General features: G+C 41.5%; 1 protein-coding gene and 1 pseudogene across 1 annotated transcript in view; both read right to left on the reverse strand.

Annotated features, from left to right (window-relative positions):
• Nucleotides 1-26,112, reverse strand: part of LOC120587637 (uncharacterized) — a 419,915-nt gene that overhangs the window by 193,180 nt on the left and 200,623 nt on the right. The window lies entirely within an intron of this gene.
• Nucleotides 23,472-23,590, reverse strand: LOC120587762 (uncharacterized; annotated as a pseudogene).

Raw genomic sequence — 26,112 nt, forward strand, 5'->3', positions numbered from 1 at the left:
AAGGCCTTTGGGAACAATATTATAGGAAACATATTTGGAAAACAGCGAGTGATTAAAATCGTCTGTAACGAAACGTGCATATAGGGAATCAGCAGGAGATTTTTGTCATCGGCGAGGTAGTCTGGGGCCATGTCAGGGAGCATCTGGAATGTCAAACTTCTTGTGATCATGAACCACCTTTTTGGCCTCAGTTCTTCCCTAAAGTCTCCAGATTTGATACCTAGAGTAGTCATCAAATACCACAAGCCTGGTAACGTTTGATGTAATGAGAGTCACAGCTTTTAGAATATGTTTGTTTGCTTGTTTAATTAGAAGAAAACAAAAATAACAAAAACTATTCCGCCTTTGGCAGTACTATGGTTAATGTGTCTCATCTAACCTCAAAGTCAGCAATTGTGGCCCCAAGTGTTTTCCTGTGCTGAAGAAATACTGACTGGCTCAGTTGCAAATGGTCATGCTGATGTTCATGTGGCATGGGAACCGCAGGGAGGTCTCTATGAAAAGATGAATAATATAAGCAATGTTAAACATTATATGCCAGTATGCAAATGGCCACCTGGCAAAAGTACTTAAGTCCATTCATGACCTTGTCGCTAGTTTGAACTTGGAGCTATGGCTAGTTTGAAATGCGTAGGAGAGTTCTAGTATAACTTAATGGTCAATATCATCAGCTCAAGAACTAGGAAGAAAATGGCAGAATTAAAACTCAAATTCAAGTCTATCGGTGCAAATTTGGGCAGTGAAGTCACTTCTCCAATCTCTGTGTTTTTCTCTATAAAATGGAGCTACAAAGAGTAGCTACTCTTTAGAATTACTTTAAGGATTAAATATGGAAAAAAGATGAGCTCTTAGCATCATCTCTCTGGCACATAGATGAGACTCAGTAAACATTCAGTGACTGTTGTTGTGCAAATAAATATTCAATAAATGTTAGTAAAGGAAAAGGAATTCCCACAAATGTAGTCAACTGATCTTTGACATTGGAGCCAAGACAGTACAACGGAGCAAAGATAGTCTCTTCAACAAATGGTGCTGGAACAAATGGGCATCTATGCTAAAAAATGATTCCAAACACAGAACTTACAAAGATTAAGTTTTATTAACTTAATGTTTAAGTTAACAAAAATTAACTTAAAATGTATCGTAGACCTAAATGTAAAATGCAAAACTATAAAACTAGTAAATAATACAGGAAAGAACCTACATGACCTTGCATATGATGATGCCTTTTTAGACACAACACCAAAGACATAATCAATAAAAGAAATAATTGATAAGCTAGACTTCATTCAATTTAAAAACTTCTGCTCTGAAAAAGACACTGTCAAGAGAACTAGAAGAAAAGCCACAGACTTAGAGAAAATATTTGCAAAAAACATACCTGATAAGAATTGTTATCCAAAATACACAATGAAATCATAAAGCTCGGCAATAAGAAACAAACAACTTGATTTTAGAAATGGGCCAAGACTTTAACAGATAGCTCATCAAAAAAGATATACAGAATGCAAAAAGCATAGGAAAAGATGCTTCACATAATATGTCATCAAGGAAATACAAATTATGCACTATTAGAATGCCCCAAATCAGGAACGCCTAATGCTGGCGAGTATGTGGGCAACAAGAACTCTCATACATTGCTGATGGGGACGCAAAATGGTACAACCACTGTGGAAAACAGTTCGGCAATGTTTACAAAACTAAACATATTCTTACCTTATGTTCCAGCAGTCATGCCCCTTGCTATTCAAGTTGAAAACATGTCCACATGAAAACCTGTGGGGAGCCACAAGTCTTCAGGCCTCGGAAGCTTAGTTGCAAGACTAAGTGTTTGGCCTGCCTCAGACATTGCGGAATTCTACTTCCCGTAACTCTCGTCACATCCTCTCCCTGAGCACACACCCCTTAGGCTGTCAATAACCCTCACCCCATCCCCTTAGACCCAATGGGCGTGTGACACTCCACCAGCTAAGAACCAATGCGTTTGTAACAGATACTCTTCCGCCCAGCTAGCCCCGCCTCCCTTTGTTAGCCCTGTATAAATATCCCTGCTGAAAAATAAAGTTTGAGGCTTGATCAGAATACTGTCTTGCCTCCGTCTCTTTGTGTCTCCTGTCTCGCCTTCATCCTCCACAGGTTCCTCCTCGTCCCGCGTTGTTTTGTCCCGCTGGCCGGGACAAAAACCTGTATGTTATAGTTCGCTATAAACAGGTGTTTAAAACAGCTTTATTCATAATTGCCAAAACTTTTAAGTAACCAAGTTGTCCTTCAGTAAGTGAATAGATGAATGAACCGTGGTACATCCAGAAAATGGAATGCTATTCAATACGAAAAATAAACGAGGTATGGAGCCATGAAAAGACATGGAGGAAACTTAAATGCATATTACTATGTGAAAGAAGCCAATCTGAAAAGGCTACACACTGTATGTATGTCCAACATATACCTATATATATGACATTCTAGAAAAGGCAAAGCTATGGAAACAATGAAAAGATCAGTGATTGCCAGGGTTGGGGGAGATGAATAGGCCGAACACAGACTTTTTAAGGTAGTGAAAACACTCTGCATGACATTATAATGATGAACATATACCATTATACTTTTGTCCAAACTCATAGAATGTACAACACCAAAAGTGAACCCTAAGTGAACTATGGACTTTCAGTGATTATTGCAAGTTCATCCTCAGTTAAAAAAAAAAAAAAAAAAAAAGTGCCATTCCAATAAGTGATAGGGGACACTATGCTTGTGTGGGGGCAGGAAATATAGGAAATCTCTATGTCTGCCTCTTAATTTTGTTGTAAACCTAAAACTGCTCTAAAAAATTGTCTTAATTTTTTTTTTTTTTATGTTGGAAAGAAAGGAAAAGATGGAGGGATGGAAGAAAGGAAGGAAGAACATATTGACGATACTATTCTTCATGGCTCATTATCCCCGTCAAGGGTAAGGATAGCTGTTTAGAAGAGAACAAAGCGAAACCCACAAAAGCCATTGCACGTCCTTCAGCAAACACAGGTTTAGGGGAACTGGAGAGCACTGCAGGATTCTGCTGAAGGGGCTTGGGAATAGGAGGAAAGACTTCTGTATTATGATCCAGACTCTGACACTAACTGATGTACATTTTTAGGCAAGTCACATCATTTCCCCAGTCCTCAGGTTTGTAACTTCAGAACTGCCACATTGATCTGACTGGCCTCTGAGTTCCTTTAGCTCTCTGACTGTCACCGAGTTTATGAAGTGGAAGCCGACTATGTCTAAAGACCCTTGAAACCCAGTTTAAGTTGCTCTTGAGAAAAAGTTTGGGAACAGTCCTATAGTTGAGGCAGAAGACTGAACTAGAGAATCCAGATGGACATCCTTTCTAGCCAAAGACTCGATGCTTCCGGAAGGATTGAGGTCATGTTTGTTGCAAGAGGTTCCAGTATAGCAAAGACCTTCCACAGAGAATCGAGACTACCCCTAATGGGGTATCTCGGACAGGCATGGCCACTTTACACTCTTTCCCTCTCTTCATTCCCCACCCCCGCTCTCCCAAGTCAGACACAGACATAAAAACGACCTTAAAAATGGCTCTCCTCCTCCTTGCATTTTCAAAGCCTCCAGAGATGCCCAGAGAGCAGTTTAATGCTTTTTTTCATGGACTTAGAAAATACACTCCTGTTCTTCTCCCCTAGGTCCAGGGAAGCCTCCCATTTGGAGTTCTTATCTTCAAAACCTTGCAGGGGAGGGGAACTGGTGATTCACAATAGCTCTAGATGTGATTTAGACTCATAAATCAAGAGATTGTCTAGGAGTAAATTGCACAGAGCCTTAGGCCAGACGCAGCAGCTCCATGTTTCAACAATCTGCTCTAATCCCCTTGGCTAACAGGCTCTCCTGCTCCAGGGAACAGCAGGCAGGACTGCCTCGTGTGCAAGTCTCAACACTATAATTTCAGTCTGTTTCTAGTGGGGCTTTGGGAGACCATCCTCTCAAACTAGAGTCATTTCAAACCAATTTTTCTTCCCCCATCCAAGGAAAAACAAAAGCCAGCTCTAGCAAGTAACAGAATATTCCTAGATATATAAAACTCACCTGAAGCAAATTCTCTAGGCTTCCTGCCCCCTTCCAGGGCCTGTTATCCCCAACTAGGGGATCTTTCTGGCACCTGCTAGATGGGTCCTCAGTACTTTGACTCACGATCCCTCCCCAGATACTGGCAGCAATCTGGGGCCTGTATTTTCTAGACATGAAATGGACAAGACCGGTTGAGCTATATTAAGTCCAGGTTACCTATAAAGACATATGCGGTGACCCTGCCCCCGTCTGAGGGCTTTCTGGTGGCTTCCTGACACCATGCTCTTTTTAAAACTGCTTAGCAAATGCTGGCTGTTCTAGGAGTCATGTGGCTTCTCAGATCTCCAGACTCAAGGGTTTGTGTCTCATTTATACTTCCTGGAAAGTGTCAGGAGCTAATTCTAAATGGACAACTGGCAGAGAAAGAGAGATGCCAAGGGCAGTGTGATCTCAGTCTCCTAGCCTCGGTCCTCGTGGTACACCCAGCACGAGGGTGTCATTGCAGAAAAGCATGCTCATTCATGGGGTTTGGTTTCTATTTAGGTGGTTCACCTGCTACTTCTGGACAGAGACTAAGGGAGCATCTGGCCTTTCTGCAATGACCGTTGCAGCCTCTGGAGGAACAAAACTGCCAGGCAAGGCCTTGCAGGACTCCCCTCTTTCCATTGTGGTGCCATCCGTAAGTGTCCTCTCTGCCCAGCTTCACGCTGACTTAATGATGAACTTCCCCATGATGAACTGTGCTGTCATCTCTGAACTGTTTGAGAAAGAGTAAAGGTTGCTAGAGCTTGGTCTACTCAGAATGAATAAGTATGGGTTGGCAGCCTTCAGCCACTGAATTCAGAGCTGTCGCAAAGTTCAAAGGTCTGATAGTCTGCATGACATCGGTGTATAGGAACATGGTAAAGGAAAGTATCTTAGTCCCTCCGGCTGCTGTAACAAAATACCACAGACTGGATGGCTTGTAAACAACAGAAATTTATTTTTCACAGTTCTACGGTCTGGAAAGATCAAGGTGTCAGCACTGTCAGGTTTCTGGTGAAAGTCCTTTTCCACAGGCACAATGACAACTTCTCATCGTGGCCTCCCATGGTAGAAGGGGTAAGGGAGCTCTCTGAGCCTCCTGTTTAAGAACAAGACTTTCATTCATGAGGGCTCCACCCCTGGGATCTAATCGCCTCCCCAAAACCAGACCTCCTAATACCATCACTTTGGGCATTAAGATTTCGACATATAAAAAAAGAAAGTTGGCGGAGACACAAACCTTCACCACTGCAGGGGGAAGTGAAAGATGGGGGATTTGGACCCATTATAGGAAAGACAGCTATCAAGCATACCAGAAGGCCAGATATTTTATATGCCTAGCTATTTAGTCTTTGCAATACAAAGCAGGGATCAGGCCATATCAGGACACAGGCTGAAATAGTTTCAGAGGTTTGTCCATGGTCACACCTAATGAGTAAGAGGGACAGGCTCTGACCCCAGGACAGCATGTCCCAAAGCTCATGCTCTTCTCATGACAGCAATGAAGCTGCCTCTCAGGAAAACCAGAGTGAGAAGGTGAGTTCTCAGGCCTCTGCAGCATTCAAGGGGTGTATAGTATAAAAAGGAAAGGAAAGTTCTAGACTGTGTGGGAGAGTAGATCAGAGGTTCTTCACCGGGGATGAGAACCAGGGAACATTTCACAATGTCTGGGAACATTTTCAATTGTTGCAGCTTGGGAGGTGCTACTGGCAGCTAGTAGGTACAGGCCAGAGATTCTGCTAAATATCCTACAATGCCGAGGAAAGCCTGTACTATAAAGAAACATCTGGCCCAAAAAGTCAGTATTGCTGAGGTTAAGAAACTCTAGCCTAGATGGCCTAAATGTCTCTTCAAGCCCCAGAACTAAATTAAGGGCTTTAATTTTTCCTTCTCGTGGCATAGATGGGACTCGGTTCTAAAATTCAGTGTTTCTCAAGGCCGAGCCACAGAGGAGACAAGGATACCATACCCATATTAGATCCTTTTAAAACCCTGGGTTTCTAGCATGCCAAAGGCCCCAAAGAAATTACATGAGTATTGCCTCTACCTCCTAAAGACTTGGCTGTTAAGTGCTCTCAAAAAGAGCATCCCTGAGAAAACCAGCTAGTTAAGAGATTCATTCACGGGGGAATACGAGATTCTAGAAAACTCAAGAGGGGAGGGAAGGAAAGAGTGGAAATCCACCGGTTCAGTGAAAATTATTTCATTGAATGTCCAGTCAGTAAAAACTAATTCTCTGAAAGGCCGGTTGGCTGACCGCTCATTCCCAGAAAGCCAGTTCTTAGAATGACCCATTTCCCAAATGACCATTTCACTAAATTTACCAAATGCACAAGTTTTGATGGTGAGAATATTCACCCACTGAAATTTCTGTATGTAATAGGAAAATCTCTTCAGCATACTTTAATTTTTAACTGGAAATTTTTTTCCCAGGAATTAAATTTTAAATTATAAATGAATGTCATCTAAAATTCTGCTTTATTTTGAATGCTGTTTAAAGTTAATTTATTTGCATTTTGCTTTAAAGTTAATTAAAATTTTACATCAACCTGCCAACAGTTGCAGAAAGGTTTAAGGGGAAAGTGTACAATCAAAGTATTTGAGGATGGCTGGAAGAGATTTCCCATGTTAGTCGTGTGTTAAGTGCCAGGCAAATAGTCAAGGAATAATCAATTCTGAAGCGGAGGAGTGAATATTTTGCATTTTAAAATGTGGCTATTAATGGCTGGAAATAAAAAGCTAAGATAGATTGACTATCCGAGAAATACTAAAATTGTAAGAAGATTGGCAAAAACCAAAATTGACATTTAAAAAATATTTCTAGTTGCTTAGCTGATTTATCAAAAAGGGGCTGTGTCACAAGATATGGATTATTTCTGAAAATAGCTACAAAATCAATAGATTTTAATTTCTTCTTTTGGATGCTACATATCAATCTAGTGTAAGTAACGGAATTTTTTTTAGCCACTTCTGATTTCAATTGTGCTACAATGTTGTTTTTCATTTTTCTAAACATCAAGCACCTTTTAGTACTGTTTGCCAGTTTCTCAAACTGCATATCTGTCTTAATTTTCCATTCCTGGCAATTCGACATTTAAATTCAATATATTTATATTCAAAAGCATTGGAAATATATCGGAATTTTAAATTAAAAACTAAATCTTCAATATAAAAAAATCAAAAGTTTACCTTTAAATTTTAAAACATACAAAGTAAATCAGTTTTAAACTAGATTAAATTAAAATTTATATTATAAAGCATACAAAGAAAATCATAAGTACCCATCAATTAAAATAGTTCTACATAAATATTAACATAAACTGAAAAATTCCCATGTGAAATGTTGAAACAGCATTACTACTGGCAAAATATGTTTCTTAAAGCAGCTAAATACTCTAGTCAAATTACGAGATAGTCAAATATTGCAAAGTATCCAATTTGGTCCATTTGGCACATTAGTCAATAAGTGAATTGACCATTTGGCAAATTGGCTTTCTAATCATTGTTTTTCAGGGAATTGACTCAGTTCCAAGAGTATCTGAGAGCGGAAAATGGAGTAAATTTCAGACGGAGGGCTTTAGGAGAGCTGACAAGCTCTTTTCCTCTAACATTCCCTTTGAGGCTACAATCTGCCCTGGGGCCAGAGGCAGGGGAGCTCAGTCGCCCAGACAACCAGGACCCCAAGTGAACTGCAGTGCTGGTGGCTGTGTAGTGACAGAGGTGCAAGTCATATCCCCCTCTCTTGAGACAAGCCTCTCCCATGGGAAGGAAATCAAATGCTTTAATTAATCAAAACTTCTAAGCTTCACCAATATAAGCTATTCTTTTTTTTTTTTTCCTTTTTTTTTCTGGGTGGCAAATGATCACTGCAGACTACAACACAGCAAAAGCTCAGAGGAGCTGCATACAGAACAGTAAATATCGGGTTAGGCCATTGGATCTCCTGGGGGAAGGAATCAGGTCAACTCTCATTTCCACTCTAGGTTGCATTTATGGGTGTTTTGTTCATCTGGGAACTGTCCACCAACTGGTAAATTTCTGATGATATTTTACTTGGTGCATCCAGATTTGCTGACACATTGTTTCAATGGGGAAAGGGAATTTCTCCAGGTTCAGGAAGACCTGAGCTGTAGCAGTGACTGAGACAGAGGCTCTAGGACAGAGGCTGGGCTCACCTCTGCTCCTCCAGTGAGAGGTGCTGCTCCAAAGCCCATAGAGAGACAGAGACAGAAGACAGCCACAAACTGAGCCCTCATGGGTGTGGAGCCCCTCAGGTGGATACTGTGCTTGACCCCTTACAAATCTTGTCTCCTTTACTCTCCAACAACTTTATGAATAAGAAACTCATGAATTCACATCCCTGGTTCAGCTTCTCTTCCTAGCTCCAGAACCACATCTCAATGTCCATGTAACATCTCTTCCCCAGAAAGGTCTTCCATGGCTGCCCAGCTACGGGCGCTACAGCATCAGGTGTCTCTGAATTCCAGTATTCCATACTTTGTTGTGAATGTTGATTTAGCACAGAGCAGGTCATATGGATGGTTTCTGATTATACTTGTCATTATACCTCAAGCACTAGCACAGAATCTGACACATAAAAAGAGAATATAATTAATGGTTGCTGAATGGCAAAATTAATGAATAATTGAACCTTTTATGATCTTCATTTGAAAGATGATGAAACTGAGGCAAAGAGAGATCCAATAACTAGCTCAAGTTTACAAAGCCAGTAAGTGCTAGATCCAGGATTTGAACCCAGGTCCACTGACCCAGGGTGGCTCCACTGTGACATTTTTAACATGAACTGAGCCCGTACTACGTCCAGGCACTGTACTGGTCACTTTGTAACCTTTAATCCATTTAGATTTTCTCAACAACTCTGTGAAAGCGTTACTGTTACTTGCAATTTAGAGATGAGAAAACAGAGGCTCAGAGATGGCCCACGATAGAATCGTTCCATAGTATAGTGGTTAGCACGTCTGCATTACACGCAGAAGGTCCTGGGTTCACGCCCCAGTGGACCACAGTTCATGGTCTGTGGCCATGCCCAATGTCTGATCTTGGAAGCTAAGCAGGGTCGGGCCTGGTTAGTACTTGGATGGGAGATCACTTAGGAAGACCAGGTATAAATAATACCAGGTGCTGTAGGTATAAATAGTAATTTTTTAAAAATTCACACGGCTAGTCAATGGCAGATCTTAGAGATTATCTATCCATACTGTCCAAAACAGTAGCCATCTGCCGCACACTGAAATTTAAATTAATTAAAATTAAGTAAAATGTAAAAGTCAGTTCCTTGAAGTCACTAGCCACATTTCAAGTGCTCAGTATATTTTGGAGAGTACAAATAGAGGACATTTCTATCACCACAGAAAGTTCTATAGAAAGCCCTGAATCCTTGCCACTGCAGAGCAGTAGCAGAAGCATCATCTGGGAGCTTATTAGCAATGCAGGATCTTGGGCCTCACCGCAGACCTACGGAATCAGAATCTGCACTTTAGCAAGATCTCTAGGAGGTCTGTGTAGGGTTTGAGAAGCACCGACCTAAAACAGTCCACCTTTGCTTTGCAGGTGAGAGACAGAAGTCCAAAGAGATGAACCGACTTGGCTGGTATACATACAGGGTTGGGAGTAAAGCTGGGGTCAGGAGCCAGGACTCAGGCCTCTGCCACCCAGCCGTTGAGTGGGCACACAGCCACAGAGGCCCTGGTGGAGCCTGGCAAAGGAATGAGGAGGGTACTGTTGGCTCTCACCTTGCTGCAGCAGATAAGAGGGCAGCAGTGTTGGCCCAAAGTAAGCGGGGGATGCTGGTGTCTGGCAGAACTAGGAGGCCTGGGAAGGGAGAAAAGCTGGTTTTGGACCCCTGTCCAAAATGGGAGGTGACACCATAGAGCTGCCAGGCTGAAGGGTAGGGGTTGTGGGGCTCCTGACAGGCAAGGGTTGTAGCTAATGACTTGGTTATACAGTTGTCTCTGCTGCAGTGAGAGCATGGGGAGCCTCCCTCCCTGGCTCTTCCGCCTCTGAAGCTAGCTCCCTATAGTTCTGCTAAATTTGTTTGTCTCCTGGGTCCTCCCCATCCCCAGCAGGGACCACAAGGCCACTTATCTCTCTTCAGCCCAAGCCCTAGGGCCTCTTTCAGCACACCTGGAGATGTCACCTGGCTAATCAGGGAGGCAGCCAGACTAAAGTGCACAGGGAAAAAGAAGAGGCAGGCTCTGTGCTTTGAGATCTGCTCTGAGCCTCTAGCAATAGCGTTCTACTCAACTTCAGCCTCCCTGGGGAAAATTTCAGAGCCTGGGCAACAGGGGAGGAAAGCTCTAGACTAGGATTGTCCCCCAAACTAGCTAGTGATTCTAAAGCAGCACTTTTAGAGACTTTTCTGCAATAAAAATGCTCTATATCTACACTGTCCAGTACAGTATCCACCAGCCACATATAGCTATAGAGCACTTGAAGCAACCAAGGAACTGAATTTTTCATTTTAGTTCATTTCGATTTAAATAGCTGCCTGCGGCTAGCAGTTACTATATTGGACTGCTTAGCTCTGGGCAAGACTCTTCCTTTTGGGCGTCAGACTTTTCAGCTGTGAAATGGAAGAGCTGGGCTAGGTGGGCTGATTCTGCATCTGAACCACAGCCAAGGTGGCTAGGCTCTCTGGCCCTTCGGTCAACATTCCACAGGTGTCCACCTTCTCTTCTGTCCTGGACTGATGCCCCTCCCACTACATCTCCATGGTGATAGGGAAGAAGATGCCTTCAGGTAAATAAAGACCCAAACTTTCTGTTTAGTTAATTTCTAAAAAAGAAAGAAAGAAAACAACATGGGTACGTTTTCCTTGGTATCTGTCAGGATCTGATGTGTTTTGACCTACCTGCTTACTGACAAAGGATTTTAACACAGATAGTGGTTTTAAAATATGGCCACAAATTGTTTGACTGTCCTATATTGAGAGGTGGGGTCCATGCCCCCTCTCCTTATAACATCTTGACATTTGTGACATCTTGACATCTTGACCAATAGTGGATGCCAGAAGTAAGTCTATGTGAAGTCCAAGTCTAGCTATAAAGGGACACAGCTCCATCCTCATTGGGCACCAGTCTGGGAGCCATGTAAAAATTCCCACTGTGCTGTGACCACGAAGCAAAAAGGCCACAAGTCAATGCTCCAAGATGACAGCTGTCAAGACACCAGATCTGTGAGAGGAGAAGCCATATGGAAAGTGAATCCTACAGCCCCAGCTATTCCAACCTCTAGACATTTGAGTCAGCCCAGTGAGGCCCAAGACATCTTGGAGCAGAGAAGACCCATTCCCATGGTGCCCTCAATGAATTTCTGACCCTCAAAATTTGAGGGCATGATAAAACAGTTGTCATTCCATCCAGTGGTCCCCCACCTTTTTGGCACCAGGGACCTGTGCTTCTATGAGAATATAATGCCTGATGATCTAAAGTGGAGCTGAGGCAGTGATGGTAGCACTGGGGAGTGGCTGCAAATACAGATGAAATTTCGCTTGCTGGCTGGTCGCTCACTTTCTGCTGTGGGGACCACATTCTGTACCACCATGTCTTGGGGTGGCTTTCTCTGCAACAATCAGTAACAGAACAGGATGGAAGTAGATGGGAATCTTGATATGGGATAGATGCATTCTCATGAGGAGGGTCTCTCCGAAGGCCAGGTTCAAAGCTCAGGTCCTAGAGCTGAGAGGCCCAGGTTTGCAGCCCAGCTCCGCTCCTCAGTGATCATCTGGGCTCGCATTGCTACTTACCCTCTTTAGCTTCTTCCACTACACTGGAGTCTGCTTGTGGTGATCAAATGGGATAATACTCATGGAGGCCCTTCAGGGAATGGGTCACAGTGGGAGTCAGTGACTACGTATGCCTCCAGCTTTGCAGTTCTCGATATGTGGCCATGGACAAAGAATGCTTATTAAATGTTTTCTCATGAGATAACCACTCAGCAGTCTGGATTTGGGAGATTGGAAATTATGTGAATTTAAGAGGTCAGAAAAGCATTGGAGCCAGTACCTCTTCTCAGAAAGTAGCCACATGGTGCATGGATTTGCCTCTATGATCTAGAAGCTGAAACAACTTACCCATTTAGATGATGTGAATGATATTGTAATCAAAAAAGAAGGGCCATTGAGCCCAGGATGTATTCTGCTCCAGGTGATGCCTCCTGGGTCTGGAGTCCTAGCTACGTTCCTGTGCCTTATTTCATTTTATGTGAGGGTACCTGGTCCAGAAGCATCATCTGAGCTCATCTCCTTCCTCTGAGCTCTCTCCTGAACTGAGACCTCCGCTAGAAATGACCCTTTACCGTCCTTCCCTCACTAACTCTAGCATCCGTCACATCTCTCGGGCTGGAAGTTCTTGATGTCTGACTTCAGCGATATTTCCGTCTTTCTGTCTCTCTCTGTCTCTCTCTTTTTCACACACACACATACACACACCACATCTCTCACCTCAGTTCAATCCTCACAGAAGCTAGAAGAGAAATCAATTTCTTAGAATTAAAGCACTTTCTCTCTAATCGGTACTACTGGCTCCTTAGATCCTGTTTCTCTTACCATTTCAAGTGAGAAAATAGCATGAGTGGCAGATAAAGAGGGAGAGACAAAGAGTAAAAGGCATTTTCCGGAACTGAGGACCATGAGTATGGCTCCTGGGCTGCTCTGCAGAGAATGAGGCGGCAGCATCACAGCACTGCCCTCCTGAAGGTCTCGGCCCAACTCCTTTCAAAGACTGAAATCAGCAGGCTCCATCAGCAAGGAAGAGCCAATGTTGGGGAGAAGGATGGAACTTTATCTCTGGAATTCCATCTTCTCAGTGGTCCAGAAAACTCAGAAAAAGCAGGGCATTCCATTTATCTTCCCAGATGGGTTTTCGGTACCTGACACAGCCTGGCAGCCCATGTTCCTCCTCTGATTTCTCTGTCACAAGGAGCTTGGCAACTCTAGAGGCCAAGGAGAGGCTCTGGGTGGGGCAGCAGCAGGGAAGGGAGGCGTGTGCCTGGCCCTGAAGTAGGGAGGTGAGCAGGCATGTCTCCAAGCAGCAGCTGGAAGGGTGGAGTGAGGGAAAGAGGCTTTGGAGATCTGGAATTCAGGATGGGATTAAAGAGGGTCAGCCTTAGCACTGTGCCATTTCTGATCTCTAAGGATGGATGCAACTTAAGATTAGAGTGAGAGAGGGATAAGATAGGAGGGAAGAGCTAGGAGGACAAATCTGGCTTCATTCTCTTCCTGGCTTTGACATGCTCTAGCTCTTCTTTTTCTGGCTAAGAGGAAGTCTTGCAGAGAGGGAAGAGCCCAGACCCCAGACCCTATTGACACCGGGTTTTGGCCATGTGACCTTGAGCATATCCTTTAACTTCTCTGAGCTTCATTTTTCTATCTGTAAAATGAGTGGTACGACCTCAAAGAGTCGTGGTGAGGATTAAATAAGAAACTGTAGATGAAGTGCCTTAGCTAAGAACTAGACCAGTTCAGACATTCTCTAAATGTTAGTTTCCTCTCTCCTTTTCACCTTCGCACCATCCACCTTCATGAAAGAGAACAACCTCCTAGCCTAAAAGTAACCAGAGAAAAAGTCACAGACAGCCGGGCAGGTTGCTGCAACACTGGTTCAAGCCATGTAATCATTGTGAAGTCAACCTTAATAGCTTATATTTATTTTGCACCTGTCCTTGAAGAGCTCTATGCCTTTTGGCCACTGGATGAGCTCAATCATCTGCATGAACAGCTGAGTGAGGTCAAGAGCAAGAGCACATGTCATGCCCAGCTCAAGTTGGAGAGCTAAACCTAGGAAGTTAAAGGATTTGCCCAATGCTATTCAGGTAGAGCAGAGACAGAACTGAGGTTGGTATAACATAGGTGATTCTTCAATAATAACCATGGTTCTCACATTGTTCTTCTGCCTCCCAAGCGAGAACTGGGTCATATTCATTCTTTCTCTCTCCCTTAGGCCATCCTGCCTGTGTGGACGCAGGATTCCACAAGCCTAGCTCTCAAAACTCCATATAGCTGGTGAGTCACAGAGTCTTGGGGAGAATGTGCCCCAAGGCAGCAGCTCTCCAGGGATGCAATTTCATCCACCCAAAAACTACTTACCTCCAGCCTAGATATTAGACAATGGCATGCATGCAGAAAGCCCAAATGCCTATAAAAGGATTATTACTAAGTAAGAGTGGATGATGATAATTAATTACCCTCCATTAAAGAGAAAGTCCCTGGGGCAAAAGCATCAAAGGCAATGTTTTACTGAGTTGGCAATTTCTTTGGCTCTGGAACAAGATGACTCTTTAGTCTGCATCTTGGATCTGTTCCTTTCTCTTGCATTCTGACTTGAGGAATATGCATTTTGACTTTGGATACCTTCTTTTAATTCCTGCCTTGCTCTCTATCCTCGATCCAGTAATCATTATTATTAAAACTTCACACCAGGGCCACAGACATATTTTATAGCACACCTTTGATGGATTAATTCATAGTTACTTTCCTTCTTTACTAAAGTCTAAATCAAAGGAAATGCACTCAGGAAATGCCTGCCAAAGAGAAAAGACCATAGAAAACAGATATATCCAAAGAGATGGTTGTATCCATCTCCTTCTCGACAAATAAATACACTAATGGGGGAGGAGTAGGCAGAGCAGTAGAAGGAGTAGTCCAGAAGAAGACAAGGGACCTAGCCAGATTTCCTCCAAACCCTATCTTATGTCACAGAGACTCTATAAGGTACATATCCATGTTTCTTAGATATAAGCACTTATTTCACACTTCTTGGGTAATCTCTCTTACAGACTTGAATCAGTAGACCTATGACCAATAGGAAAGGTCTCTGCTTATAGAGCAAAGTTGACCGTGGAGAAAACATCCCCCAAATCTCATGTGATTAATCTGAGTGCAAAGCTTGGAATGTCCATGTATAGTGACAAGAGTAGAGAGACTGGAGAATCAGGGAGCTGAGAAGGCTTTGTACTGCCTGGCCCGGTGACCTGGAGGCTCTCTGGGAGTCGGTCTCCTTATCTGTAAGGAGGAAGGATTCTTACCTACTGGTGTTCTTGGGAAATTGGGAGGAGATCATTGATACGTGTCAGCACCTAGCTCAGCTCCTGGCTACATGCTGTTCATCATGTTATATAATCACCAAGATGGGGGCAGGGCCATGAAGTAGGCCACATGCCGTTGTATCCCAACTCCCAAAAGACTATCTGGACCCTTGCAGATATTTGTTGAATGAATCAATGCGATCACATCCATTCATTGTGGCTGGTGCAGCCAGAATGTTGGTAGATTGTCATTGATCGGTAAGAGCGCTCTGGACATCTGGGAAGTATTTTCCAATCATCAAGATGCAGGAATATCAACAATGCAAAGATATTCTTTTAAGATGGGTTAATACTCAAGGCTCACACAAAAGAACTTTGCAAAACATTGTGGAGGCTTTGCAGGACTAGACAAAGATGGGACTCCATCAGCCTATTCTGGAGAAGCACTTGCATGCTAGAAGGCTTTCCCTGGAAACAACCAGCTCAACGCCATCCCATTAGGATAATTATTGCTAGTGATCGGCACAGGAAAACTCCTAATCTCAATGTGTTAGCCCAACAAAAATTTGATTCTCACTCACTGAAAGTTCAAGGTGGCTTGCTAGGTGTTTTCCTCCAGCCAATGACTCAGGGGTCCAGTTGTCTCTCCACCTCAGCATATTCCTTTCAAGGTTGCCCCAGCAGGGGAAAGACAGATGGAAATGGCAGTGGCTCTTCACTGCCTTGGCCTAGAAGTGCCACCAATTATTTCTGATCACAGCCAACGGTCAGAACTACTCTACAGCTTCAATCCAAATGCAAAAGCAGCACATACATTACGAGTAAGCACTATATCTCTCCAACACCCTGGGGACTCAGTGGATGAGCATTCTGGTATCACCACTCTGACATCCTGGAAGCTCTGGATCTCCTCCCTCTACACCTTAATGCTTTAACTAGAGATGCTGAGAGAGGCTTTTAGACAAGATATTCAAACATAGGGAACCAGGGGTCCTGCCCTGGAAACCATTTTCTATTTTGCTAATTACTCACCTCTTCTCCTCTAATTCTGATGGAGAATAACTTTCAGAGGAGATTACCTGGAGGTGATCTTGGTGATGTCTTTGTAGCTGGTTCCCTCCCTGGCAACTCAGTTGAGAGTCAAAGATCACAAAAAAACCTGGCACCCTTCTGATCTCACTATCTCCTGGAGAACACAGGCCCTCCCTCTCTGGAATGTATGGAGGTAGCCAATTACAATGTAATTCTGCCAGCTTCGGTGCTGTCTGCCAGGAGTGGGAGTTGCTCCTAAGATGCTGACAACCTAAGAGGACTTCATAACTGTCAGAGAGGCCACAGTCTACAGGTAAAGTCCAATTCCTCTCAACTAGCCCATGACTCTCTGAAAGATAGACACGAAAGCCTGCCTGAGGCTTACAGGAGAAAGAAACATATGCAGTTTGAGGCCCTAGGGGCTAAAAAGATAGGCCTATACTTCAGGCTGTAGTTTTGCCAAGTTTCTTCCATGAGCATGAGGCTGCGGAAATTCTGAATTGTCCACTCACTGGCTGTGATCCAAGCCATACTTCCCTTTGCCTTCCCAATGCACCCCTTACCACTCCAACTCCCTGAGCCCCAGCATTTCCTGCAGCAAACTCATTGTGAGTCCTAAAAATTAAATCCAAGAAGAAGAAAAGGAGAGATCAGGCTTATTATTAAACACCCCTTCGGCTGGCTGCATGGATTCTTTTAAGTCCACTGTTGGATTTCTTTGAGGTCTCTGTACGTGCTGATTTGCATGGCTGGCTTAGCGGATGGGGAAAGGAGGTAAGACAAGCTTTGCACTGGATAAATAAAAACCTCTTTGTTAATTAAGGAGCCACCGACAAGGCCATGGCCTATGTCAGACAGCCTACACAGAAGGTTTGATTCTTCTGGAACTAAAAACAAGGAAATAGAGAAACTCTCCCCACCACACTGCATAACTTTGTTCAAGGGCTGCTAAGTTATTCCCTGCTACTACATCAGCTGTGAGAGCACTGTGAAACGTGCTGTGGTTAAAATAAAACGCAAGCTTCCAAGCATGTGAAAAAAAAGAATGTGTTAGGTTATCTAAAACAGTTAATCTCCCATGTTCTCTCTGAAAAAGAGCCCAAACCATTAATTTTCCATACAGCCTTTTCTATGCTCTCCTGTCCTGTCCAAACAGCCTAACCTGAGTGTAAGATTTGAACAATCTGCCCAAAAAATACCTTGATTCACCCAAAAGTCCCCACAAGACCATACAAATGGCTAGCCCTTTGTAGAGGTGATTTCTAGGCCTGCTTTGCAAAAGCTTTTTGCATGCCAAAGGTCTTAGCACTGGGCCACACCCCCATCACCATTGCCCGCTGTTCCTTGTTGCACCATCCTCACCTGGGCTTCTGAATCAGCTAGTCTAGGGTCAGACTTCCAGGTCTGCTTCATCATAGACAGGTCATGTAACCTGTTCAATGCAAAGAAACTATGAGGGTTAAATGTGCCTAATATGTACTATATATTCAATAGTAACACATAAAAGAACAGCACCATAAACTGGCATTGGTGTTATTGTTAATACCTCCTCCCATTCTTTCTTGACTTCTCTTGAACAGACTGGGTCTACCACAAAAGGACCTCAGCCATTTCCAGGTAACCTAAGGAATCAGCTAGGCTAATTAAGCTTTTCTAAATGTGAATAAGGCAGAAAGGAATATAACAATTGAGGTCACTGCAAGTTCAAATTGATGCTCTGACTTCCTAAGAATTTTCTCATGCTCTATCTCTATACTTACTGAGCATTTATATATGACCAGCCCTGTGCTAACTCTTTCCTTCCATGGTCTTATACGAACATCTTCCAAACTCTGATGTTTATAACAGCCCCGTGACCCTGGCTACCACATTGCTTACAGTTTCTCCTCTCAGACTTGGCCACAATCCTGCTGTAAAACCTTTTGCAACATCCCCAACCCAAAATGGATTAAGAGCCTTTTAACTATGGGCAGACACCATGCTTGCCTTTTTATAGCATCATAGAAGCCAAGCCCACAGATTTCTGGGAAAGAGAGTTGCCAGTACATAATCCTTCCTGAGCTCCCTCTCATTTGGACCTAGCCCCAGGATTTTCCTTCTGGGTACAAAGGATCCTAGAGGGATCCTGGCTGAAACCCAAAACTGTTTGCACAAAAACGGTGTTTCACAAAAACACTATATATTAGTGCTTCCCCTTCCTATATCTGGTAATTCCCTGCCGACTATCCTCAAGTTAACCTCATAGTCCTCCTCTCCCCACATCTCACCAGTAGGAAGATGAGACACAGACATTCAGCTGGGATTTTTGTGAGACTGAGAACAACCAAGTTGAAGGTTCATGGATTCTGAGCAAGCACTCACCAATAAAATGTTAGCAGTCACATCTGTTCTTTCTAATCCAACAAGGTACTCATTTCCCTAGAACCACAGAAGGGCATGCTGAGGCTGAGATGCCAGCCTGTCCAGTCTCCTGCTTTGAGCATTTGAATGGCTAAAGCAAGCAAGATATATGGCCCTACGTCTTCTCATTAGATGTCCTGCAAGACTTCATCTCTCCCCTCCCACTCCACCCTTACATTTCCTCCCGGATAGTGGCCCAGGGAACTTGGTCGTTACATAAACCCAATACTGATGCGAGATTTAAGTTTTCTGTTTTTGTTTCCATTCTGACTCGTCCACATCTACCAAATTGCTCTTGGGATTGAGGTCCACCAGCCCCTGAAAACTTCAGTCAGAATAATCAAGTATGGCAGAGAGAAAAGGGTGGGGTTGGAAGTCCCACAAGACTGGATTTGAATCCTGATTCAATCACTCATCAAGGATTACTTGCTGCTAATCCTTAACTACACAGTTTCCACAACTAGGTAATGAAAACAGTGTCTTCTGCACAATGATTCTGTAAGTCTGTCAAACACTGCCTAACTCCTGCATTTATTCAGGGCCTGTTGTGTGCTCCACTACTAATCAATTTGCCTTTTTATGGTCAAAAAACACTCTGAAGTTCATCATTCCCCATTTGCTAATGTCAGGATTCAGAGAGATTATTTAACTTGCCCAATTCATGGTAAATGGCAGATCTTGGATTTAAACACAAACTAGTTTGACTTTAAAGCCTGTTCTTTCTCCAACTCTGTGCCTTTCCGAATTTGCCCTCCACTCTAGCCCACCGACCAAGTGCTCTTAACAAAATAATTTGCTAAGAAAATACCTCAAACCTTTTGCTGAGGAGATTACTTGGCTTCTCACCCACGTTCTAAAGAACAATCATGTTCGGCCTTCTCCAGAAGACAAAGAATGGAAGCCAAGAGGATAAAATTTAATGGTAATAAGTGCAAAGTCCTACATTTTGGTTCAAACTAAAAATTGTATGGAAAGGTTTTAGAGCAACTTGGCTGGGATTGGTCAAGAGAAAGGGGCTGTAAAGGAGATAGTTGCTTTTTAGGCTCGATCTTGGGCTCATTATGAGAAGTGTGGCACTTGGCTTTATTATTTAATGACACACAATGCCATGTGAGCAGCAAGATGAAGCTCCATTAGAAGCAAGTGTCTTAGGACTATAGGAATAGATGAAAAGCGTACCATGAAGGAGATCCTAGTCTTGTCCAATGGCCTTACCATTAAGAGGTGTGCTTTCAACCCCCTGTGTCTTTTAAGAAAGCTATTGACAGTACCATACTGTTTTGATTACTATAGCTTTGTAGTATAGTTTGAAATCAGGGTGTGTGATTCCTCCAACTTTGTTGTTCTTTCTCAAGATTGTTTTGGTAATTTGAGATCTTTTGTAGTTTCATATAAATTTTTGAATTATTTTTTTTTAGTTCTGTGAAAAATGTTATTGGTATTTTGATAGGGATTGCATTAAATCTGTAGATTGCTTTAGGTAATATGGACATAGTAATCCTTTAAATCCATGAGTATGGTATATCTATTTATTTATACCATCTTTAATTTCTAAGAAGAGAGAATCTATGAGGGTGTGATCAGGATGATGACAGCAAATCCGCCCATCTATTAAAGAAATATTACAAGTCAGACAATGTTCAATAAACTGAAGATACAACCAAATCCCTGCCCTCTCAGAGACTCTAAACATCTTCTCATGTATGACTTTCAACAGCCTCGTAAGTTTGTACCTTAGTCTGCCAAGATGTAGCAGGCTGGTCTCTGGCTTTCCCTGACCTGTCTTCTACCACTTCTCTCTCTCTGACAGTGCTCCTGGAACATTGTCCTCCTTGGTTTTCCTTGAATACACTAAGACCTCAGGGCCTTTTTTTTTTCTTTTTTTTTTTACCTTCTTCAAATGAATTTATATCAGCATTTCTATCCCACTTAAAAATTCTTCAATGGTAAGGATTGTAATTAACAAGATTTTTTTGAGGGAATTTATTATTTACTTACTTAAAGGGGATAATAATTTCAGCGACACTTTTCTTAGCCATCGCTGTAGCCTTGGTGCCCAGGGCTGTGCCAGGGACATCATGGGATTCAATAAATCATTGTGAGGTGATAAAATATTAGAAGTTACAAAAACAAACATATAAATTATAACTCTTACCTCTTCTTATGTTCACCTTGCTATGATTTCTTTATACCTAATCCTATTTCCCTTTGATTTTAAGTTAATTATTTAAGAATAAGCATAAATTATACCACTATCTTCCCATTAGCTAATAGTTTTAACCATATTGATTGAAATAAAATATTGCCTTATTACAAACAAAACAAAACAAAACAATGGCTGTCTCAGCAGCATACAGTCCTCCAGATGAGTTCTGCCTTTGAATTTTATGGTCCTGAAGATGCTTTGGTTCCAAAAAAAGGTCATCTCCTATCTGGTGGCTCTACTCCAGTTTATGAATATTTTATTTAAAGCTGCATCCGGTGGGCCTTCCAAAATGTCTAGCAAAAATTTCTTCCACTAAAGGTAAGGAAATTAATAACACTATTCAAGTCTCGGAGGGGCTGTTATATGCAGAGTGGAGACCAGCTGTTCTCCATCTTTTCTGAAGATATATCAAGGGGAAAAAACACTGAAATCACAGCGGGCAAGATGTAAGTTGCTCAGGTAGAAAAGCATACTTAAGATAAAGGATTATGACATAATGGAAGGAGAAACATCGAAGGATTTCTTTTTCTGAAGAACGTGAAGTCGAATGAGGCCGTACATCGGTCTGGGTTTATTTAGCCATAGGCCACTTAGAGGACAGACTGTGTACTAGGAAGTGACCTAACTCTCCCAAAGTGACTTTGGACCCTACAGAATTTCCAACAAGACATAAAAATTCCTTTGCATGTGAAGATAAATATTGTCTTTTTTATAATAAATTGTACATTTTACTTTAAGAAAAGGAGTCGAGGATAGGTAGAGGTTGACACTCAAGGGTTAGGGCAATTTAGAATGTAACATTTAAAAGTTGATTTTCTTATACTAATTATACCTAAAGCAAATCACAAAAGAAATACTTAAATGAAGAATCTTAGACTTTTGCTAACATTTTATTTTTTAAATATCATAGATATTTTACAGCTGTCCTTGTAAATGGGCAAATTGTTTAGCAAGCTAAATGAGCACTGCTTGCTAAGGAAAGAGGAATAATTCTTTTAGTCAAACGTGTAGCAACAGCAGACAGACACATAACGATGTAAGAAAACAAATATTGATGTAAGAGTTAAGAGTCTCATGTTGACTCAGCATTGGCAAGCCACTTCACTTTTCTGTACCTGAATTTTTTTTTTTTTTAGACAAATCCCTTACCCACTTTCAGCCTCTGTTTCTTCCCCTATAAGTATAAAATCTGCTACCTCCCTCTAAATATGTTGCAAGGATTAGATAGAATTATATAGTCAAAGGCCTGGTACATAGTAAATTTTCAATATCAGTATTATTTCCCCAAGGAGGCAGTCAAAATGAAGAAATCATTTTCCTTCCACTCTAATACCCAAAACCTTAATATTTCTTCCCTCAGTGACTTATATGAAAGACAAAAGAAGTTGGCTTTTAGTTCCAATTTATCTCCAAATTGATTGTTCTAGATTCAAATAGATTGTTCACCATGAGTGAGGGCCCATGCCCTGCTTTTTTGGTTGCATTATTTGGGGATATTCTGTGCAAAAACTCACAGAGGATATTTGGGTACACACCAAAGGGCCTTAGTCATGTGTATCCACTCTCCACAAAAGTCCCCATGTTCTCAGTGTGGCACAAATAAGCAGAGCCACTAGACTTGAAGTACTGCCAGGAAGGGATGACAGGCAGCCTTATCCACTGTGGATAATTGTCTGTGGCCGGAATGGCCTCCCTGAAGTTTTGGTGCTCATGAGACTCTTGAACGCTGGGGTCTGGGAAGTGCCATCATTTCAGATTGAATTTCCCAACAATATGAAGGGATAAGGAATCAGAGTTATACTTATGTCAATTTAAAAAAAATGCAATACTTTTTGCACACCTGAATTTGTAGGCTAAGAGCCATACCTGTAATCAATAGCCTATCTAGGAGTGCATGATCAGCCTTACACTCACAAGGCCTGGGAATTTCCTGAGATGATGTGAAGAGGTAAAGTTGTGTCTGGAAGTCTGGAAAGGCTCCATGGAAACAGAATTCAGAGAGGTGTCTGATCGGAGAGGAAACAAAGCACACAAGGAATAGTACATGAAGCAGATCTCAGGCAGACGATGGGCAAGAGCACGGCACTAGTCTTGATGGATTTGACCTCTTTGGATATAACTGAAGCAGTGACTTGTGAGAACATCTCAAGCAGAACCTGACACTTTGTCTCTCAACCAAGGCCTAGATATGGGGTCTTTTCCTTTCCCAGCTATTCACGACATTCACTTTCTATTTTATGCTTCCCTCACTTCTTCTGTTGAAGATCCATGTAGTTAATGATGTATTCATATTAAGGTGTTAAATGATAGTAATATTTGAAAAAAATCTAGAAATCAATAAATAATTCCATCTAGCAATGATATTTCATGCCTTAGAATATCAGTAAGAAACAAATTTGGACACAGTGGACTCCAGAAGGAATCGCCTATATGACATAGAGTCTTCGTACCCCTAAACCACCATTTGTTAAAGTGGTCTGAAGGTCTTCTCCATCAGAACGACTTGAGGCATTTGTTAAAATTCAGATCCTTGCCTCCCATCCTAGACATACTGAATCAGTGTCTCTAAGGCTGGAGCCTATAAATTATCACTTTTTTTTTTTTTAGGCAAGGCAACCCTTGCTTGACCTCACAGATTATAAGGACCTTGTCAGTTTACAAGACCTTGTTTTGTTTTGTTTTGTTTTTTGTTTTGTTTTGTTTTTTATACCTACAGCACCTGGTCTTCCTAGGTGGTCTCCCATCCAAGTACTAACCAAGCCCTACCCTGCTTAGCTTCCAAGATTAGATGGGATCAGGCTTGTTCAGGGTAGCATGACCATAGACTGAACTAACATTTTTAACAAGCTTCGCAGGTAATCCTTATGCACAATAAACTTTGAGGACACTTACTTGTCAGGCACAGTCTTTTTCCTGACTCTTAGCATCTTGACCATATCTCTATTGAGTACAAATTTCACTGTGTTATGATTGATTGTATATCTGTGTCATCCATGTGAACTTTATTATGGATGAAGAGAGTGAAAAAAGGACCAGGCAAGAGAACTAGAGGATCTTGAGAAACATTCTCATAGAATGTTTGTGAGAATCTAATGAATGTAATATATTATACAAACCACCCAACACATGTGTTACATCTCTTCCCCTTTAATTCCTTTACAGTTCCTATGAATGTGCTAGAATATCATTTCTTAAGAACAGGGACTTTTTCCTGTCTTGTTCATTCTTGCCATCCTGGAAGTTTGAGTAGAGATTAAACATTGACATAATCGGTCAATGTTTGTTACATGGTTGAATTCATGAATGAGTTCACTGTAGTTGCCTTATAGCCACAATTTAGCTCCCTAAAGATGCTAGTTGCCCTGGAAATGGCTTTTGAATGAATATGTAAATAAATTAGGATTATCTCTGCATGATATGTGCTCCTTCTCTGCATTTTAATGCCAAAAAAAAAAAAGTTTAAATGAATGTGTGCACATATAGAAGTATATATGTGCGCTCATAATGATTACTTTAAACACTCAGAATGGTTGCTTCAGTGGGTCACTCATAAGCTCTAACTACTACTCTAGTGTGGGTCAAAGCAAACCAAGAAATGTAGACACAAATCTCACATATAAGTTGAAATTTATGAGCTGCAAGATATAAGAATAAAGAATTTGAACCTTACTTGAGGTACAGTGGGCTGACTAGGAGAGACCAAAAAAATATAAACTGTTCAGATAAATGACTCTGAACTGTTCCACCATATCCAGTTCCACAGTTTACCCAAGATCAACAGAATGGAACAGAAGAGCTCTGGAGGCTGAAAGCAGGTGGCTGCACCAGGAACAGAAAAGGACTTTTTTCTTTCCTGTTTGAGTCCAAATGCTGTCATTTGTAGAAAAAGGCAGCTGGTAAGGAGAGGATGCTGGGTGCATTGAAAAACCCAACATATACACGTATATGAAGAAAGAGACTGTGCCTAAATAAACTTGAACAGGAAATAAGCCACCTGGCAGAGAATTGGAAGGCTGAAGTTACAATGCCATGGAGAACCAGGGAGGAAATGGGAAGGGCCATGGGAAGGCCATGAGGCAAGAGGTAATCCCTCTGTGGAATGAATGGAATCATTCAGAAGCCAAAATTGCCCTGCTTAGTTCCTGCCTGCTTCATAAATGTAAGACTTCTAAGGATGTCCAATAGGGTCTACTTGATGCCAAAAAGCACTGTTCGATTTCAACAGGCTAGAGAAAAAGTTGAATAATTCAATAAAGAATCTCAGTCAAATCAGTTATATGAATTCGGGTAGGCAATGCCACCATGTGATGGACTCCAGTTTTTATTTTCTCATGGAGTTTCTAAGATCTGGAACCCTTAGCTGGAGAGAGATGTTCAGATGCTGGTTAGCTCAGAGAACTTAGTCCAGTAAAGAGAAAGTTCAGCCATGAAAATTCTTGATAAAAAATAGTGAGATAAAGAGGTGTCAAATAATAGAAAGCTTTATATGTCAGGTTTAATCACCTCTGTGGTATTCTTTACAAAAATTCATTATCCTTAATCATGAGAAAACATCAGACAAACTCAAATTGAGAGACATTCTAAAAAATATTTGATCAATACTCTTCAGTTTTTACCTTAAAAAAAAGAGCAAATTAAACCTAACACTACCTGACTTTAATATTTAATATAACACTAATCAATAGAGTGTATTGTTGGCAGAAAGATAAACACATAGATCAATGAAACAGAAGAGAAAGTCTAAAAATAGACCCATGCATATATGAACAACTGATTTTTGACAAGGTGCAAAGGCAAGTTGGTAGAGAAAATATAATCTTTTCAAGAAATCATTCTGAAACAATTGAATATTCATATGCAAAGAAATGGGCTTCAATTCATATTATATATCATATACAAAGAAGTAAATTAAAATAGACCATAGACCTAAATGTAAAATGTAGAATGATAAAAATTTTAGAATAAAATTAGGTAAAAAGTGTTGTGACGAAGATTGCTTAGATACAACACCAAAAGTGTAATCCATAAAAGAAAAAAATATTGATAAATTAGACTATCAAAATTGAAAACTTCTACACTTTGAAAGACCCTGTTAAGAAAATGAACAGGCAAGGCATAGACTAGGAGATAACATTTTCAAATCACATATCAAATAAGGGAATTGTATTCAGACTATATAAAGAACTCTCAAAACTAATAAGAAAATGAAAAATTTAAATGGGGAAAAGATTTGAAAAGACACTTCACTGAAGAAGATATACAAATGGCAAATAGTTTCGTGAAAAGATGCCCAATATTATTAGTCATTATGGAATGCAAATTAAAACTACAATGAGATACTATTATAT

Source organism: Pteropus medius, unplaced genomic scaffold, assembly GCF_902729225.1.
Source record: "Pteropus medius unplaced genomic scaffold, Ma_sr-lr_union100, whole genome shotgun sequence".
Classification (NCBI taxonomy): Eukaryota; Metazoa; Chordata; class Mammalia; order Chiroptera; family Pteropodidae; genus Pteropus; species Pteropus medius.